The 21,139-nt window shown below is 45.9% G+C and overlaps 1 protein-coding gene across 1 annotated transcript in view; it reads right to left on the minus strand.

Moving 5' to 3' along the window:
• Window positions 1–880: 880 nt before the first annotated feature.
• GPX7 (glutathione peroxidase 7) overlaps window positions 881–21,139 on the minus strand; it is a 44,781-nt gene continuing 24,522 nt past the window's right edge. Inside the window, exons 4-5 of the transcript XR_005834165.1 lie at window positions 10,393–10,532; window positions 881–1,162 (exon numbers count right to left, since the gene is read on the minus strand). The gene's annotated coding sequence lies outside the window, so the exon portion shown is untranslated. The remainder of the gene's footprint in view (window positions 1,163–10,392; window positions 10,533–21,139) is intronic.

The raw sequence follows: 21,139 nt of genomic DNA on the forward strand, positions 1-21,139 counted from the left end.
GGGATCCCCTTGAGGGCAGCAGCTCTGGCTGATTCCCTGTTGTTTCTGGTAACCCATGCGAGTCCTGGCACAGAATAGACACTGCTGGATGTACGATAAGTGGACAAAGGTGCTGGGTTCAGAGCGCTGAAAATAAAACACACATATATGCACACATGCAAATATTTGTGTGCATACACGTGTGCATGCGTACACACACACACACGCACACACTTATACACACACACAGAAGACAACAAATGAAGACCAGAACCAAAAGCTCTCGACTCCCAGCCCAGGCCACTTCTGCAGGTGACTCACCCTGCCTTGCCAGCCCACCATGTGCCCTTGGCTGGCTCAGGCCCCATGCACAAATATCTAAGAGTGGCCATTTCACTGTTGCCAAATCCAGCAGTAGGTCAGATCGCTGTCAGAAATGTTGAGAGCTGCTTTCAGTGGCCACTGAGTCTCCTCAGTCCTTGCCTTGCACTTCCAAGGCAAAGCCTAAAGCAACTGCCAAAGTTAAGATGAAGAGAACAGCCAGGAGAGGGGTGGCAGTCAGCCATCCTGCCCTAAGATTCCTTAACAATAAAATAATAATGATGATGATGGTGGTGATGATAGCTGACACAGAGTGCTTTCCATGTGCCAACACTGTTCTAAGTACTTTGCATGGACTAAGTAATTTAACCCCCCTCCCCAAACTCTACACTCCTCATTCTGTTCCTTATGGCAGAGCTGCAGGAGAAGTAGGAGTCAACTGTAGGCCAGGCAGACCAGTGTAACTGGGTCCAAAGCAGAGCCTGGGTGGGTTTGCTGGGGAAAGCCCTCATTTATCCACCAAAGTCCCTTTGATCATCCCCACCCCCACCTTTCATGGGAAAGAGGCTCCAGAAAAGGATGGTGCAGAGACATTTATTGGATGTTTATGGGGCTGGTCCGTCACATGGGTCTAGATTTGGGACAGGGACCTCCTGAGGGCTGCCTGGGATGTCACTGGCAGTCACTGTGGCCATGAAGCAATGCTGGAGCAGGCGTTTGGGGTCCACAGACTGCTCCTCGTTGCAGTCTAGCGGTGGGTTCAGGAAGGGGTGATTCTGCCCAAGAATGCTCACTCCTGGCACCTCCATCGAATTGCCTGCATTTCCACCTTGGCAGTCAGGGGGCGCCTCCTCCTTCAGGTCTGGAAAACAGCAAGCGGAAGGCATTCCTCTTACAAACCTTCCTCCCCAACAGTCTCACACAGGCCCTGGCTAACTTTCCTGACGCTTACCTTGGGCAGGACTGAGCTCAGCCTTAAATGCATCATCTGCTTAATAAATATTTACTAACAACATATTACATAATTCACTAGGAGCTAATGAACTTAGAGTCTAGTGGGGGAGACAGACAATAAACAATTGTTAGGAAAAAATGAAGACTTGACCTTGACCATAAACTCATGAGGTAGGTACTATTAAAAACTCATTTTATAGGTGAGGGTACAGGCTGATTACACAGCTAGCATGCAGAGAAGTGCTGGAAAAATTTAAAACATACATTATTCTCTTCTTTAAGAATAGATTCCACTCTTCACCTACTGATTTATCCCCTCCTCCTCTTGTATATGAGCTTTAAAGGAGGCTAACTTGGCCTTAGTGTTCCCCACTTCCTGTTCAGGACTTATTCTGCCGAAATTTACTTGGTTTCTGCTCCCAGCATACCTCAAAATGTTTTGTCACTAAATCCCACAGTCACTTACAAATCCTTATGTACCTTGATTTATCAGGAGCATTTGATAAAATTGAACATTCCTGCCTTTTTGGATAAAATGTGTATCAAGCGTTCAGGGGTACCTGGCTGGCTCAGTTGGTGGAGTGTGCGACTCTTCCTCTCAGAGTTGTGGGTTCAAGCCCCATGTTAGATGTAGAGATTACTTTAAAATAAAATCTTTAAAAAACAAAAAAAAGCACATCAAGTGTTCAAGCCGGAAATGTGAGTCACCAAGTCCTGCTCATTCCACCAATTACCATCTTCCATATTCACCCATTTCTCTACATCTTCAAGGTCACCACCCTCGGTCAGGCTTTCATCTTCTTCCTCCCAGACCACTGGAACAGCCTCTAGTTGGGGCTCCTTCAGTCTACCCTCCAGCTGTAGCCAGAGAGAGCTTTCTAAAGTCAAGTGAGTCCATGTACTGTTCTTTCTCAAAAGCCTTCAGTGTCTTCCATTACCTGTCACCCTTGGGGTGGCATTCAAGGCTCTTCACATACTGGCCCTATTCCTTCTCTTTGGCTTCATTCTATCACTCTTCCCTTAAGAACTCTATGTTTGTGACACCAAGGTTTTCACTGTGCCATAAATAGCTCCATTCCTTTTCATCTCTGATTTTTTGCTTGTGCTGTTTCTTCTGACTGGAATGACATATTATACCTTCTCTGTCTAGAAAACTCCTTTGCTTTAAGACCCATTGATGGGGGATACCCAGGAAGAATGATGCCTCTGAAACCAGGAGAAGAGTGAATTTTAAGAAGGAAGTTATATTGGACATTGGAGTTGGCTACCTAACATTCATTCCACCTCTTCCCATCTGGTAATAGCAATTATATTTGGGTGGTATTGGCCCATCCCAGCTCTAGGAGTGGGGCCTGGCTAATCTCAGCCAATCAGATAATCCCGTTCCATGCCCAGGGACTGCTGGTAGCCAACTTTCTACCATAAGAAAAGTCAGCCTGAGGAGTAAGCCAACTCAAAATAGAGGGTAGAGTTGAAAGAATCTTAAAGAATGGAGCCACAAGCCTGACCACATAGTGAACTTCTATTCAAACCATGCAGAAAGCCCACCTTACTTTTAGACTTCTCACCTACAAAGCCAATAAATTTCCTTTTTTCTTGTTTGTTTTGTTTTGAACTTTCTATTTTTAAATAATTGAAGACTCATAAGAAGTTACAAAAATAGTACACTTACCCTTCACCTAGCTTTCCCCAATGATAACATCTTAAATAACCATAGAATAACTTCAAAACTAGGAGAGTGACAGATTAACTAAACTACAAATCCTATTCAATTTCTACCAGTTTTTATATGTACTCTTTTTTTGGTGTATGGTACTATCAAAGTTTATCACATATACAGATTTACATAATCACTGCCACAGTCAGGATAAAGAGCTCTTCCATCACCACAAAGAAACTTCCTTATACTTCCTCTTTATACTCGGACCTTCATCCTAAACCTAACTCCTGGTAACCACTAACCCGTTCTCCATTACTATAATTTTGTCATACCAGAAGTGTGATATAAATGGAACTATATAATAGGCAACCTTTTTTTCTTTTTAAGATTTTATTTATTTATTCGACAGAGATAGAGACAGCCAGCGAGAAAGGGAACACAAGCAGGAGGAGTGGGAGAGGAAGAAGCAGGCTCATAGTGGAAGAGCCTGATGTGGGGCTCGATCCCATAACGCCGGGATCACGCCCTGAGCCAAAGGCAGACGCTTAACCGCTGTGCCACCCAGGCGCCCCATAGTATGCAACCTTTTAAGATTGGCTTTTTTTCACTCTATATAACACGCCTGAAATCCATTTAAGTTGTGTGTATCAATAGTGCGTTCCTTTTTATGGCTGCATATATTCCATTGAACACAATCTGTTCATTGAAGGACTTTTGGGTTGTTTCCAGTTTTTGTCAATTACAAATAAAGCTGCTATGAACATTCATGTATAGGTTTTGTGCAGACATACATTTTCATTTCTCTAGGATAAATACGTAGGAGTGTAATTGCTGATTTGTATGGTATAGTGGGCCGAATGGTAGCCCCCAGATATTAGGTCCTAATCTCTGGAACCTGTGAATGTTACCCTATATGGTAAAATTTTGCAGATGTGATTAAATTAAGGGTTTTTTTTTTCCCCTAAAGATTTTATTTACCTATCTGACAGAGGGTGGGGGGAGAGCTGAAGCAGGGGGAGCTGCAGAGAGGGGGGAGGAGAAGCAGGCTCCCCACTGAGCAGGGAGCCTGATGTGGGGCTCAATCCCAGGATCCTGGGATCATGACCTGAGCCAAAGGCAGATGCTTAACCGCAAGAGCCACCCAGGTGCCCCAAATTAAGGATTTTGAGATAAGGAGCTTATCCTGAATTATCTGGGTGGGTCCTAAATGCCATCACAACTGCCTTTACAAGAGAAAGGCAGAGGGAGATGGACACACACAGAGTGATGTAAAGACACATATAGAGATTGCTAGGAGCAAAGGGACGCTGGCAGTCACCAGAAACTGGACAAGGCAAGGAAGAGATTCTCCCCTGGAGCCTTTGATTTCAACCCAGTGAGAATGATTTTGGATTTGTGGCCCCTGGAAATGTGAGATAATGCATTTCTGTTATGTTAAGCCACCAAGTTTGTGGAAATTTGTTACAGCAGCCGTAGGGAGCTAATACATATAGTAAGTGTGTGTTTAACTTCATGAAACGCCAAGCAGATGGATGGTGAGAATGGGTGATTAGGGATCTCCCACCAACACCTTTTAGAGGGAGAACTGAACTCTTGTTTATCATTTTCCCCCTGTTTTTTTGTCTCTTATTAAATGTGTCTAGGTTGTAATATCACCTCTACCCTTACTTCATTCACCTCATCTGCAAAATAGTGTTGATAATAGCCACCTGGCAGAGTTGTGGAGCAGGTTAAATGGCATAAGGTGTTTAAAGCACAATGGTAGGAACTCAGTCACCCTTCTGATCAAGCTAGTTCCTCACAAAGTACCAGAGTACCAGAGTAAGAAAGTTATGGTCTTTTTTGCATCCTGAGTGTGGGGGATGGGGTTGGGGTGGGAGTGGTGGGATAGTACAGAATGCCTGGGCAGCAGGAGGCACCTATTTTCAGAAATTCTGGTCCACTTCCACTCTGCTCTTAATAAGTACTCCTCACACTGCCCTTGTCCCCATAGTCAGATATCATGGCCCCAAGATACAGCGCAATGATTGTAGGGTTTAGAATCTGGGAGATCGGGGTTAATTCCTCAGCAACACAAGTTCACTAGCTGTGGGGACTTGGCTAATTCACTTCCCTTGGCTAACCCTTGGTTTCCTCTGCCGTACAATGGGGCTAATGATCTCTGCACGTGTTCTACTCGAGGGGGACAGAAATGAAACATTTTTGTGAAGGTAAAGCTCTGATGAATGTAAGATAGTGGGCCTGTAAACTGTCTCAGATGCAGGAGGGACAGGAGGCTCCTGGTAGAAGCTGTGAGTTCGGAGGAAGGAGAGCACAGCACTTAATGAAGGGCAGGAACTAAGAGCTGAGTTTGGGCAAAAGGCAGAGAGAGCTGAAAGCTATCACTTAGTAAAAGATCAGGAAATGCATTTTCCATCTTAAAAATAAGAAGCAAAAAGCAAGAACACAAGCTGTCTTAAACCCTAGAGACCGAATAATCCAGCTGGTGGATGAGCAGTGAAAGTGGGGGGTGGCTTTCATTCACAAGGCCAAGGCATGAACTTTATTCCTTTGAGTCAGAAAGGCTAAGGGGGATAACATGGGGAGAGGGGAGGGAGCAGGACACAAGAGGAGCACCCCACAGACCTGGCCTGGTGACACAGAAAGAATAGGACTTTGGAGACATAAAAAGACAAATGTATTTGAATTCTAGTTCCATGATTTACAAGCTGTAAACCCTTGGGCAAGTCATCTAACCTCCCTGACACCTGGATTTTACATCTGTAAAATGGGGGGCGATAATATCTACCGCACCGGGAGAGTTGGGAGAATGAGATGAGATATTGCATGTAAAGTTTCAGTGTCTGGCCCACGGTGAGGATTTCCCTTTCACAGCACAGGGATACGGAAACGAAGGAGGGGGAAGGCTGACTTGGCTCTGTCACTCACTAGGTGACTTCGGGTCCCTGTCTGTAAAGTCCTCACCTGTAAAATGCACAGTAATAAGATCTATACTCTGCCCAGTTATTGTGAAGAGCAAATGAGATGGTCTATTTAGAATTAGTTCATTCTTTTTAACTGTGATATCGTATTTCATAAATCCTCTACTGGTGGACATTGAGTTTGTTTCGACTATGACAAGCTATCATGGATCGTTCTTTACAAGTTCTCCCCTAGTGCAACTCTTTCCCTAAGGCAGATAATTAGAAGTGGAATTATGGAGTACAGGGTATAGATATTTTTAGTTTAAATAGATATTGCCAAATTGGTCCACAAGTAGTTGTACCAATTTATACTCTTACTGGTAGCATATGACAGTATCGATTCCTCACACCCAAATTTCTCACTATTAATATGATCCATTTTTGGACTTTTGCCAATGTAATTGATTTTTTTTTTAAGTTTAATAATTTTTTTTAGTAATCTCTACCCCCAATGTGGAGCTTGAACTCAGGACCCCAAGATCAAGAGTTGCATGCTCCTCTGACTGAGCCAGCCAGGCACCCCATCAATGTGATTGTTTAAAAAAAGTTGTTTAAAAAAAATGTTTAGGGGCGCCTGGGTGGCTCAGTCGTTAAGCGTCTGCCTTCAGCTCAGGGCGTGATCCCGGCATTCCGGGATCGAGCCCCACATCAGGCTCCTCCGCTGGGAGCCTGCTTCTTCCTCTCCCACTCCCCCTGCTTGTGTTCCTTCTCTCGCTGGCTGTCTCTGTCAAATAAATAAACAAAATCTTTGAAAAAACAATTGTTTAAAAAGTTATATAATTTGGGCGCCGGGGTGGCTCAGTCAGTTAAGCATCCAACTCTTTCTGCTCAGGTCATGGTCTCAGGGTTGTGAGATGGAGCCCACTGAGTGATCCTCAGCTCTCGGCAGGGAGTCTGCTAGAGGATTCTCTCCCTCTCCCACTGTCCCTCCCTACTTGTGCACATTTTCTCTCTCTCAATCTCTCCCAAATAAATAAATAAATCGTCCTCTCTCTCTCAAATAAATCTTTAAAAATTAAAAAGTCACATCATTCTTTTTTTTTTTTAAGACTTTATTTATCTGACAGAGAGAGACAACCAGCGAGAGAGGGATCACAAGCAGGGGGAGTGGGAGAGGAAGAAGCAGGCTCCAGTGGAGCGGGGAGCCTGATGCGGGGCTCGATCCCAGGACTCTGCGATCACACCCTGAGCCAAAGGCAGACGCTTAACGACTGAGCCACCCAGGCACCCCAAAAAGTTACATCATTCTTAAATTGCATTCTTTCTTTATTGGGGGGGGGCAGAGGGAGAAGGAGAGAGAGAATCTTAAGCAGGCTCCACACCTGGTGCAGAGCCCAACACAGGGCTCAATCTCACAACGCTGAGATCATGACCAGAGCAGAAGTCAAGAGGCACCCAGGTGCCTCACGTTCTTCTCATTATTAGTAGGGCCGAGCAGCTTCTTCTCATGTGTACTGAGCATCTGTATTTCTTTTTTTTGTAAATGACGTTTTCCTCATTTGTTTAAAGATGTGCCTATATATTCTGGATATCAGCCTCATCTCTATTTTATATATAGTTGATTCTTATTATTCACAGTAATTATATTCTATAAAGTCACCCCAAACATTGAATTAACGAATGCTGAATCATTGCCCCTAGGGAAAATACAAAATTAGGTTCCTGTGATCCTCTGGTCACAACGAAACTCTGTTTCATCAACTGACCAATACATAAATTTATTTTTTGTGTGTTTCGTTTGAAGACACATTATTTAATATATATTATTGACTCATTAACATTGAACTCGTGACCAACAGCACTATAACTCATACCTGAACAAAGTTTATCTAACACGTGTATTCTCTCCACAGGGCACATCACAGCGTTCTTATGCTTAGGGACAGTAAAGAATACTTCAGCACTACATTTGGGGGCCACTTTAGACAGTGAAGTTCACAAGAATCACAAAAATGCAAAAAACATGGCACTAAATAGACTCTTGTTTACAGTATGAGAGTTGAAAACAAGAAGGCAGAGTGTAGACTTGTTTAACCTCAGCTGGGAATGTGTGTGATAGGGTAACTCGAATTTTTTGCTGCTCTGCACATGTCCACATCCACAAATGACCTCAAAAGCACTGCAAGTATTGATTTTGAGGTTACAGATAAATTTCAGCAAGTAGACAAATCTGCAAATATCAGCTCTGTGAATAATGAGCGTTGTCTGTATGTGCATTTAACTTTATGTTTATAATATCTTTGCAGTCCACCACTTGTTTTGTAACGTTAGGTATGATGTCTTTTGTCTTCTTCTTCTTCTTTTTTTTTTTTTGAGAGAGAGAGAGCAGGAGAGAGAGGGAGTGGGGCAGGGAGGGGCAGAGGGAGAGAGAATCTTAATCTCAGGCTCCCCTCTGAGTGCTGAGGCCCACTCAGGCTCATCCCATGACCCTGAGATCATGAACTGAGCTGAAATCAAGAGTTGGACGCTTAAATGACTGAGCTAACCAGGCGCCCCTGTCTTATTTTTATTTCATGACTATTTGGATTTGATGAAGGCAAATTTGCCAATTTTTCCCCTTATTTAAAAAAATTGAATATTTTATTCAAATTCCTATATTTTAATTAATCTGTTTCTAGACTCTCTTTTTATTCTAGGGTTTTTCAACATTAGGACTATTTACATTTTGGTTTGGATAATTCTTTGTTGTGAAGCGTTGTCCTCTGTATTATAAGATGTTTAACAGCATCCCTGGCCTCTACCAAGAGATACCTTCCCCAGCTTTGACAACCAAAAGTGTCTCCAGATATTGCCAAATGTCCCTGGGGCAGAGGGACAAATGTGCACCCCGTTGAGGACCACTGCATTGCCCAATTCTGTCAATTGCTGTACCAATATCAAGCGGATAACTCTTTTTTTTTTTTGAGGATAATTCTTAAATCTTTTTAAAATGTCTGTTATCTGATAGGGCAAGTCCCTCCTCTTCTTTCTTTTCCAAAATTGTTTTGCACTTTTACTCTTCTAGATTAATTTTAGAACTGATTTGACAAATTCCATGAAATGTTTTCTTGGGAATTTTATTTACAGATTAATTTGGGAAGAACTGATATGTCTATGATATCGAGCCTTCCATCTACATACATGCCGTTATCTCATGAGATAGGTTCTTTTATGCCTTTCATTAACATCTGTGATTTTTCTCTATAAAAGTTGAAGCCTGAGCTGTCTGCATCTATGCTCAGGCTTTCTTCCCATTCCCCTGCCAGGTTCCTGACTGTAAGGGGAGCCAGAAGAATCCTTCGATCCTCCAAAGCCATCCCTCCTGCTTTTCAACGTTCAGCAGCCCAGCGTTATTTATTGTCACCAGGATCTGAGAAGGGTTCTTTGTGCTGTTGTTTGTTGCACGAGTTGATTTCAAGTTGGAAAATGAATCTTTTACAACTAAAAAAGCTCTCTCTGTCATTCTCTGAAATTTAGCTACTACCCACATTTCTACTGCCCTGATAATTGCCATCCCTGCTTCTTCTGCTTAGCTTAAATTCCTGCCTGGCCTTATTTTCTATGATGCCCCAGGGTGAATGACCCAGTCACTGCATAGGTCTTACTCAGAACTGCCTGCATACTTTTACCCATTATTTACCCTATCCTGGGATGCCTTTTCTCCTTTTACCCAACCCACTCCTTTGCTAACTCAGCACTAATTCAAATCTACTCTCCTTTTTGGAATTATCTTTACGTTTGTTATTAGACAATTCTGTACTTAATTATAGATCTGCACAGACCCAGGGTGGTAGGCAGAAGAAAGAGCAGGATTCAAGGTAGAAAAACATGGGCTGAATTTTAGCCTTACCATTTATTAGCTGTACTGTTTTGAGTAAGTCATCTAATCTGTCTTAGCCTTGATTTTGTCATCTGTAAAATGGAGATAATAATACTCATTTTGAGTGTGGTCTACCAAACTACACAGAAAGATCACTTGCCAGTAGGCGCTTGTGTCTTTCACAGTACCTTGGAGAGGTTGTGAAACTGTGTGCAATAAAGACTTATGAAAAAGCAACATTTTTGGCAGGGGTCCCTTTGAGGCTCTAGAGGGCCTATGTTAATAATGAGGGAAGGCGTAGTCCAGCAATTCGTATTATCGAAAAATAACTGTATTTAATTTCTGAACAAACTGAGTTTGGAGAGCAGCAAATTTTGCTTATTAATTGTAATTTGTTTGGGATAATATTAAAATCAGTTTTCATTCCCTAAGGCTAGAATTTAAAATGTTGTCTGAGAAAATCCACAAGATGGATCAGTCTTTGTGTGGCAAATAGAATGCTGACTAAATCAAGTTATTTTGATAAACATTGAGCACATGAAGAGTTTGGGATGAAAATGTTCAGACCGTGAACCTCCTAAAAAAATGTGCTGCTGCTTCAGAATATTCTAGAAACTCTCGTGAGTTTCCAACATTCCAAACATCATCTAAATATCTCCCCTCTGTAAAGGTGCTAGCCTGTTTAATACAAGGAAATCATGAGGTCTGTTTCTTACCTGGAGGCTGGAGGCTTAAGCCTGGGTCCAACTTCGTGTGGGGCTTCGAGCTAATGAACAGGTAACAAAGTACGCAGGCAGTGACGATGAAGGCCAGGAGAACCACTGCTGCTATGGACAGGCCCACAAGGGCTCCAATGCTGGGGAGAGAAGACCAGAGGGAGCTGAGGTCGGCAGGGGACATAAGAGGCAACCTGTTAGATGGGAAGTGTTGTCGGTGTCATAGCATCAGCTGGCTTCAACTTTCGTTCTGTCTCTACTTGTCTTAGGCTGTTTGTGCCTAAGCATGAGACAGAGCATCAGTTATATGCCAAGGACCCACCACATGTGTAACATGACTTGCGTCAGTGCCGCCACGTAGTTGGGGCTCGGTATGTGTTCCTTTTCTGCTCTTCTCCTTCCCTCCCTACTTTCTTCAGCCTGCTTCCCTCCCTTCCCCCAGGGAGCTGGAGATGGTCTCAGAGAGCCCTCCCCACGATGCTGTTTCTTAAAAATCATGACACATAGTAGGCCTTAGCTAAAAACTAGCTGTCCTTCCAGCCTCAAGGTAGTTTCTGACTCACCCTCCAGTGGTCATCACGCCAGTGTGGACTCCGTGTTTAGAAGACCTCCTCACTGCTGTCCCCTCACCCTCCAATCTTGCCACCTGTGCCCCAAGTCAGGCCCTGGTCACCTGGTCTCCGGACGACTACCTCCTGGCTCATTTGGGAGTCACAGTCTTTCCTGCTTCACATGATTGCTCCCCATCATCTCCCCACACTAGAGATTTACCTGTCCTTGAAGGCCCATCTCAAACGTCTCCTCCTCAATAATGCTTTCCTTGGCCATCTTTCTCTTTCCTTTTCCCCCTATGCCAGGCTAATAAACCCAGGACTCTTCACTCAGGGCCTTTAGCTCTTCCCACTGGGTTAGGCAGCCCAATTTTTGGTAGGAAAGAGCAAAGGGCTTTGGAACCAAACCTACCTGGGTTAGAACCCAGGTGTGTAACGACTCACTCTGAGATCTTGATGAAGTTATTATAACTTTTGAGCCTCAGCTTCTTTGTCTAAAAAGTGAAAATGATCAAAACACAGCATTTCACAGAGGCACCTGGGTGGTTCAGTTGGTTAAGCATCTGCCTTCGGCTCAGGTCATGATCCCATGATCCTGGGACCGAGTCCCGCATCAGGCTCCTTGCTCAGCGGGAAGCCTTCTTCTCCCTCTCCCTCTGCCTGCTACTCCCCTGCTTGTGCTCTCTTTCTCTCTGTCAAAAAAATAAATAAAATCTTAAAAAAAACACACAGTACTTCACAGGTGGTAGTGAGGATGACTAATATGTAATATTCTTGGCACATAGTAGGTGTTCAGTACACTCCTCATGTGTTCCTTGAAGGCAGACTCAGACCATATATAATCAGCTTCGTCCTCCCCTTGCAGAAGCCCTGGCACATAGCAAGCATTTAGTAAGTATTACTGAGTACCTACTATGTGTCAGGCACTATGAGATGTTCTCCCAACAGTAGTGGATAGGTAGGCAGCAGGCTTTGTTTGTGTGCCCTTCCTGTCTATGACTTCTTCACCAGCTTTTCTGCCCACCCCTCTCCCTGACCCCAGCCCCAGACTCCTGCCCTTGCCACTTCTGCCAGATTTTGCTCCCCGCTAGCTGGTGACTTATTTCCCAGCTAGCTGATGGCTAAGTTCCACTAAACAGAACCACCTTAGAGCTTTGGAGAATCTATCTTCCCATGGCTAAATAAATTATTGAACACCCTTGCAATGGAATAATATAGAGCCATTAAAAACATATTTTAAAATAATTTTTAAGATCAAGGATAAGTTCTGATGAGATAATGTTAAGTGAAAAGAGTAGGACATAGTACTAAATATATAGCATAATCCCAACTTAAATAAATGTAAACATATACATAATATACGTATGTAAGTTTGGATAGAAATACACCAAAATGCTAACAGGCCATCTCTGGTTGTAGTGCAGGCTGTGGATGTCCTGTCCATGTCCCATTGGGTCTTGTAATTGTAGAATACTCTGGCCAGAGTTTCAAATGCCAGCATCTGTATCCCTTGGCCTGAGGGCTTTCTTGGGCCCAGAACAGTCTCCGTCTGTACACTGAGCAGGTCAGAAAGTGCAGGAAAATTAATGCCTCCCTTCTCCCATCGACATACAACCAATGATTGACACAAATTGCATGTGAATACCCAGTCTCCTGGCCCTCAGGTGGGATTACTCTGAGGTGTAATTTCTACACTGGCTGGCAGAGTTCAGCCAGCTTAAGCTCCAGTGACCCTCAGTGGGGACACACTGTTGTTTGCTCTTACCCTTCCCTGCCTCACTTTGCTACCCTCTACCAATATTTTCTAGGATGGCTTTCCATAAAATATATTTGCCCTCAAATCCTTGTTTCTAAGTCTTTTGGGGAATCCAAGCTAAGACACTAGATCTCCTATGATTCCCCTGTCCTTTCCACATTTTCCATATTGAGCATGCAGTACCTTTTAGTTCTTATAAGTACTTTAATCAAACATTATTTCCCCTTTCAAGATATGCTCACTATTTTCAAGGCTATTATCTGGAAGACTTGTGCTCCGGTTGGGACTCCACACTTTACATGGGACATCTGTGGCCAGCGGGATGGAAAGGGCCCTCTCTAAAAGCAAGGTCCTTTGAGGAATGGGTGAGAGAGCTGGCAGGAGATGTCCCCGATTAGCAGTCAGTCAGGGAGTGGGCTCTGTCTCTGATGGTCTGTCTGGGGACAGAGGAACCAGGCCCCAACGACAGAGCTGGAACAACAGAGGAGGCTCTAAGGGGAAACATCTGTGCTTGGCAGAAGTGAACTTAAACAATTAGAGTTGTCCCCAGGTGAATGGACTGCCTGGAGAGGTGGTAAGTTCTCTGTTACCGCACGGGTTTGTAAAGAACACCTGGACAGTACACTTCTCTCTGAAGTTAGAGCTTCCTGCCCTGGGTGGGAAACTGAAGAGCTGCTAGCCTTCTAGGAGTTCACAGATCCATAACTCTCAGAGACAGATAACACACTGTGACCCCTAGGAGAGAACAGGAGAGGCGGCCTAACATTTCTCTGTTAGGGCTTTTGAGTCAGGCAGTTCTAAGTTCAAATCTGGGTTCTGTCCTATATAAACTGAAAAATCCTTCATCTCTTGATCTTCATTTTCTTCATTTGTAAAGGTTCCTATCCCACCAGGTGTCCCTAAAGATTAAACGAAGTGCTGTAGATACAGCATCTGACAACCGCTTCTGCCCTGCAGCAAGGCTGCTGCCTTTTGGCTCACACCCTGGTAAAAACGGAGCTACTAATAGAGGGTGTTTGGAAAGTGGACCAGACATGTGATAGCACCAGCTGCTTCGCCACAGGGAGTCTTCACTTCCTGAGACACACTTTGAAAGACACCAACTCTCCTTGAGCACCATCCAAGGAAACGGTCATTTACCTGGAGATTTGTATGTTTTTAAGGACCAACTTTCATGAAAAAGGCCAAATGGAGTTGAGAGCAAAACAAGGTCTCCACCCTGAAATGGTGGCGCTCTGAGGAGCACTCCAGAAGCGTTGTTTTAGGGTTTAGAGTACACCGATTACCTAGATGTCCTGGGGACCCTCCGTTCCTCTCCTCCACTTGGCAACTGTGATGTTTATGAACCAAGCCTGGGAAGAGTCAGCCCTGAAGGCTAAACCTTTCAACTGCCCTTAAGGTCACAGAACGGGAGCACACTGACATGTAATGTGACCTCAGAGGCCACCCCATCCAACCCTCCACCTCATTGTCTGAGCCACTAAAGCATTCTACATATCACGAGGGTGCAAGGCAACAGGAGGGACCACAGGAGAGTTAGAGGGAAGGAGGTGTTAGAAGAGGAGGGGATCTTGGCTAGGTGCTGAGGGGGTGCGTGTCTCCAAGGGCCAGCACAGTGCCCAGGAGACAGAAGAAGGCCAATGAGTGTCTTTTCAAATGATCTGAGTAGAGAGGGTTATGAGAGAGCCAGGCCAGATTTAAACAGTTGTGCCACAGGACAAGCCCACACTTGGGCCAGAGAGGCCTGAGTTTTCATCCCAGCTCTGCCACTTGCTCTCAGCAGGGCCTTAGCAGAGAGTAACTTAACTTCAGGTCTTCTCATCTGTAATATGGACAGAAGACATGTCAGTGTTGTGAATGTGTGAATACATCTAACTCTTGGTTTCTCCTAGGTGATGCTCTTTAAATCTGTCTACCAAGACACTGCTAGAAGATCTTGGACAAGTCGCTTTCACACTCCCAGCTTCACTTTCCCACCTGTGAAAGAGGGAGAAATTCCCTTCTACTGAGCACCTACAGTGTGCACTAGTCACTTTCACATGCATTATTTCACTTAATCCTCACAACAATTCCATGAGACAGGTAGTACGATTGCCATTTTGAAGGTGAACAAAGATCCTTGGAGATAATTTGGCTGAATTCACATAGCTATTAAGTGACAGAGCCACGGTTTGGACTGACTGGGTTCTAATCAGCCCCAAAGTTCTACACTCTCTCTCTCTCTTTTTTTTTTTTTTAAGATTTTATTTATTTATTTGACAGAGAGACAGCCAGCGAGAGAGGCAACACAAGCAGGGGGAATGGGAAAGGAAGAAGCAGGCTCCAGCGGAGCAAGGAGCCCGATGTGGGGCTCAATCCCAGCACCCTGTGATCACGCCCTGAGCCGAAGGCAGCCGCTTAACGACTGAACCACCCAGGCGTCCCTCTATGCTGTCTCTATACCTCAAAGGGAGGTCAGTGCTACCATATTTCACACCCAGCTCAGTGCTAAGTACACAGTGGGTCTTCAGGAAATACTCCATTATTATACTCTAGGTGCATGTCATAGCTCTCTGAATGGATCATGAGCTCCTCAGGGACAGGGAATAATTACTTTTCGTGTCCCTACTGCCTTGCATAGCACCAGGCACAAAGCAAAGGCTATAAGGACTGAATGAATATACGGCTGAATAGAGAATAAACTAATATAATTCCTCAGATTACAGATAGCAGCCGAACGTGCTGGATTGGGAAACCTGGCCATCTGAAAATAGTTTTAGAATTACAGGTGGAGCAGCTTAGAAAAAGTGATTATCTGTAGTTGTCAGTGGCATATGTCAAGATGATTTCACCTATTTATCTCTTTGGTCCTAGTCAGAAATCAGGGCAATCATTTATCATACTCTTCATTTGATAGTTGTCAAGACAGAGGCTCAGAGAGGTTTCTGTGGCAGACTGTCCTTCCCCACCCAGAAGGTATGCAGCCTCTCGTCACATACCTCCAGAAACAGGAAAATCACTGTCTACTGAGATGGCCCACTCCATTTTTGCTGATACCTACTTCCCAGAGCAGGCTCAGGCTCGGGTCTTTTTTCCTGGATGAGGCCTTTGGAGACGGATAGAGACTGAGAACCACTGCCCTCTCAGCACCATACTTAGGTTCCAGGAATGCCCTGAACAGGTAGGGAAACTGAGGTTCTAACCCAAATTACACTTCTATTAATCTATAGTGAGCTGCCTTCTGCTGTGGCATTATGACGTTGCATGCAGCTCTGATCCCTTGGGACTCTGCTTTAGCTCTGGGAGTAGAGTACATCCCCAGTACCCACCCCCGGCCTGGCGCAGCTAAGTGCTCAGTTGGGGTAGCTAAAGAATGACTAAATATGAGGGGGGAGAAAGGGCTGAGCCTCAGCTAGGCCGGGATTGACTTGGGGTGTAGCACGAGGTGAGGAGTAAGACTTGGGGCTGAGGTCTGGGTGTAAGGCTAGACCATGTTTGGAGTCAGGGTGGGGAGGACAGCTGAGGTAGGTTGCCTGGCGGACTCAGGGGGAGGTTGGGGCTGGTGATCAGTATTGACTGGGGAGTGAGTAAAGTCAGGGATGAGGTCAGGCTAATATTAGGATGGGGACCCTGGTGAGCTCTTGGATTAGGGTAGAGTTTGGGTTTCCTGTGAATGTGGGAGATGGGAGTGTTGTGTCAGGGAGAGGGTTGGTGTGTAATCTGGGACTGGGTTCCAGGTGGCAGAGGATGACACTGGGAGTCGGGATGGACTGAAGTTTCTCCAGGGTGGAGTTGGGGATGAGGTTCAAGTTTGGATCTGAATAACGGTTCGGCTCAGGATGGGGGAAGGAGGGAGCTGGCTCGGTGACACGGTGAGAGCAAAGGTCAGCGTTGGGCCTGAAGGGCTAAAGGGCGGGTGCGGTCGATGCTGATGTTGGGGTGGGCACGTGGGTGAGGGCTGAGGGTTTAGCACGCTCTGGACTGAGGGTGCGGCGAGGGGCTCAGGCTGGAGTGGGGTTCTAGCTGGGGTTAGGGCCGAGGCCGGTACCTGAGCCACCACATGTAGCTGTGCTCGTAGGGGAAGAAGCTGTGCGGGTCGTCGCAGCAGTACTTGTGGTCGCGGAAGCCGCAGCAGAAGACGGCGGCCGCCTCGCCCCCCGGCCGCGGGCAGCTGAAGCCGCGCACCACCTCCTGCTCTGCGCTCACGTAGCTGGTGCAAGCGCCGCTCATCGCGCCCCGCGCCGGGCCCGCCGCCACCGCGGGCCACCAGACGGCCGGGCGAGCGAGGAACGGACGGAGACAGAGCCAGAGAAAGAGACTGAGGGAGAGAGAAGCAGAGAGAAGCCTCGAGACAGAGAGAAACGCGGAGACGCCGCGGTTAGAGACCTGGAATCCCTGAGGACCGAGAGAGGCAACCAGGTACGCGGACCGGGCGCGGCGGGAGGGGATGTGCGGGAGGAAGAGGAGAGAGGAGGGCGGAGGGCGGAGGAGCGGTGGGAGAGGAGAGCGGCGGGAAGGCGGCGGAGAGCTGGCGCCTGAGCGCGAGCGCGGGGCGGGGGGACCGGATGCGAGGGCGACCCGCGGAGCCGAGAAGAGGGAGCGGTCGGGGGGAGCCTCCTGGGCGCGGGTCTGTGCCTGCACTTCCCCCACCCGCCCCACCGCGTTCCCAGTTTATGCCGAGGGTGCTGGGTGCTCAGAGAGCCTACACGACAAGTCCAAGGTGGCAGGACGGGAATCCAGGCCACCGCCGCGGATTCCACAGCTGCACTTGAGCACCCTCCTGGTGCTGGGCGCTGTGCTCGACCTCAGGGCAGGTCCGGGCTAGTGCGCGACACAGTAGGGTCAGTATGGGATGATTGGTACACTACTTCACTTAACCCCACACCAACCCAGAGGACCAGGGATTTTCAAACCCATTTTATAAATGAGAGCTAAGCGCCAGAGAGGTCATTTCCCCCAGTCCTCAAGTCCGTGGAATTTTAACCTGGGTCTGTCTAGTCCCCAGGCTCTTGTTCTTTCTGGGGTTCTCACTGTGCCTCTTTCGCAGTGGACTTCTTTTTTTTTTTTTTTTTAAGACTTTATTATTTTTTTTTTAAGATTTTATTTGAGAGAGAATGAAAGAGCGCGCGGGCGCACGAGCCGGGGGTGGGGGGGGGAGAGAAGGGGAGGGGCAGAGGGAAAAGGAGACTCTCAGCTGGGGCGTGGGGGAGGGAGAGGGGCCGGCGGGAGGAGGGGCTGGACCCCAGGACACGGGGATCGTGACCTAAGAGGAAGGCAGACGCTTAACCGACTGAGCCACCCAGGCGTCCCAAGATTTTATTTTTAAGTAATCTCCAATCCACAACCCCTGAGATTAAGAGTCGTTCCCTCTACCGAGCCAGCCAAGCATCCCTCCAGTGGAGTTTTAAATGTCTTCATCCCCTGGCTTCCTTGCCTGTCTCTTCCTTCCCTGAGCAGCTAACTCATGTACTGACATATTCACACTCCTCTGTTCAGACTCTCTGCAACGCTGGCCTAGGACAAGGGCGCTACATGATGTCCCAAATGGAACCCCACCCCCCAGGAAGCAAAGCCTGCACACCTCTCCACTCTCAGAAATTATTTCCAGATCACAGGAGCAGTGTTCTCACTAGGATCAAGGGATCACAGTCTGAAGGGGCCATATGTGGTCCTTAGAAATTGCCTGTCTGTCCTCTCGGAGTACACTGGGGAAACTGAGGCTTTGAGAGGTACACAGCTTGCCCCAATTGCATTGATCTAGGACTAGAGACTCCTGAGCTTTAGTTATTCCATTTTTAAAAATTTTTAAAAAGATTTTATTGATTCATTTGAGAGAGAGAGAGAGAGTGAGCAGGGGGGAGAGGCAAAGGGAGAAGCAGACTCCCCGCTAATCCAGGAGCCCAAGGTGGGGCTCCATCCCAGGAGATCACGACCTGAGCTGAAGGCAGATGCTTAACCATCTGAGCCACCCAGGTGCCCCTAGTTGTCCCATTTTACATCCCATTCAGCTAGTCATAGGCTATTGGGACTGAAAAAGACCTGTGGGACATGTAATCAGTTAATGAGTCACAGCTAGCTTTAATAAATAATAATTAAGAACGCCAGGGTGTCTCAGTCCATTAAGTTTTGGACTCTTGATCTCAGCTCAGGTCTTGATTTCAGAGTCTTGAGTTCAAGCCCTGGGTTGGGCTCCATGATGGGTGTGGAGCCCACTTAAAAAATAAATAAAATAAAAATAAAAAATAATAATTAAGTGGAATGGAAAAAGTGCACTGTGGATAGTAAAGCTAAGTATTCTTTCATAAAATGCTTATTTCAGTTACATATGTATGTATGAATTATGGACCAGATCAGAATGTAAAATGCATTTCTTACTTTGAGTCAGGTCAAAAAGGTTTGAAAGCCACTGAATCTCTCATTGGACAGATGGGTAGGGGCTAGCTCAAGATGATAAGATCTTTAGCTCTTCTAATTTTTCACAGGAGTAGGTAGAGTAGGAAATAGTTATTGTGATGACTTGGGACTCCCAGGTTTCTCCATCCTGTGCTTTGGGTGTGGTGGGATAAACATGGGCATCAGGCAATCTGGGCTCAAGCCCTAGCTCTCCCCCTTTTCCAGTTTTTCTTTCTGTGTTTCAGGTTACCTTTCTTCATTTAGCCAGCTTCTAAGATACTAATGTGTGCCATGCTTTTGAGCAGAGCACTGGAGCCCCTGAGAGGACTCAGATCCGGGTCTGCCCTTGAGAAACACACAGTATGGTGGGGGAGTCACACAGATGATCATAGGACGGGACAGAAAGGGGAAGTGTAGGGACCATGGCTGCAAAACAGTCACTGTCTGAAGGAGAGAGGAAGAATTTCAAGGGGGTAGTGTCCTTGAGGGTCACAATAAGGTCAAATATGAAAATTGGAGGGAATTGTTATTGTCCCCCAGAAAACCTTTCTACCGAGCTGTGCCTCTCTGCAAACTGGAGGCTGGATGGCATACCCTAATGGAGGTGCACTTTGGCCTCTTTATTTATCAGATGCAGAGTAAAGGGCAGAGTGGAAATCCTGTGGAAAGGAGAGAGGTCTCCTGGAGACAGGGTTTAGCTGGGAGGTAGAAAGCACTCTGCTCTGACTTTTGGGAAAATTGTGAAGCTGCCAACAGTTTCCAGAGCCTTTTCCCAGCCAAGAATTAATTTATTCTCCCAAAAACCCTGTGGGGTGAGCCAGACAGGGGTGATTATGCCCCTGAGAAATAACAAACCCAATGTCACATAGCAGTCGATGGCCCAGGCAGGACTGGCATCCAGGTTTGTTTGGCCAAGGGTTCCTTTGGTGTTTTGATGAAGACTTACAGACCCTTATTCAGAAGAGTACTTTTAACCACAAAAAGTAAATTACTTAAGATAATAAGAATACCAGTTATATAGAATCATTATCAAAATATTTTTTAAAGATTTTATTTATTTATTTGGGAGAGAGAGCACAAGCAGGGGGAGGGGCAGAGGGAGAGGGAGAGCCACAAGCAGACTCCTCACTGAGCATGCAGACTGACGTGGTGCTTGATCCCAGGACCCCAAGATCATGACCTGAGCTGAAGTCAGACATTTAACCGACTGATCCACCCAGGCACCCCATAAAATAAATATTTTTTAAAAAATATTTTGAGGGGTGCCTGGGTGGGTCAGTCGGTTAAATGTCTGACTTCAGCTCAGGTCATGATCCCGGGGTCCTCGGATCGAGCCCCACATCGGACTCCCTGCTCAGAGGAGAGCCTGCTTCTCCCCCTCCCTCTGCTGCTCCCCCTGCTTGTGTGCTCTCGCTGTCTCTCTCTTTCTCTCTCAGTCTATCAAATAAATAAAATCTTTAAAAAAATGTATTTATTTTATGAATGTCTTTCTTAAACATTAAATAACAAGATCTAGAGATTGGTCTATTAGGTACTGTAATTTTGAGGTGGTGAATAAACAGCATTTTTAAGATATTGTTATTGTAATGTAATACGAAACTATGATTTCTATTGGTGACAGAGTCACAGGTCCTGCTAAATAGTACTGTGATTTGTTGCTTACCTGCATGACAAAAAGAAATGCTAAATTCCAATTAGAGGTTAGTGAAAACAGGATGTAATTTTTTCCCATTATAAGTTTATGCACCACCCCCCTGAACTCTAACCTTGGAGCCCTTGAGCTCTGTGGAGCCTATGCTAAAATCCTGTAGCTCTTTGGGCCTAAATGCTATCCTAATGCTTGTTCTTCCTGCAGGCACTTATTGTAGACCTACTAAATACCTGGAAGTTCCCCATCTTGTATGCCATATAGTCCTTGAAAACTTCCTTTGAGATAGGTGTTATTCTTCCCATCTTGCAAAGTAACTGAGACTCAGGGAGATTAAGTGATTTACCCAAAGCTACACAGCCAGTAACTGATCAGAGTCCTGTTCCACCAACTCCCTCCCCAACTGAAGTCGGAGGACCA

This window comes from Ursus maritimus, unplaced genomic scaffold, assembly GCF_017311325.1.
Source record: "Ursus maritimus isolate PB19 unplaced genomic scaffold, ASM1731132v1 scaffold_12, whole genome shotgun sequence".
In the NCBI taxonomy this organism is placed as follows: domain Eukaryota; kingdom Metazoa; phylum Chordata; class Mammalia; order Carnivora; family Ursidae; genus Ursus; species Ursus maritimus.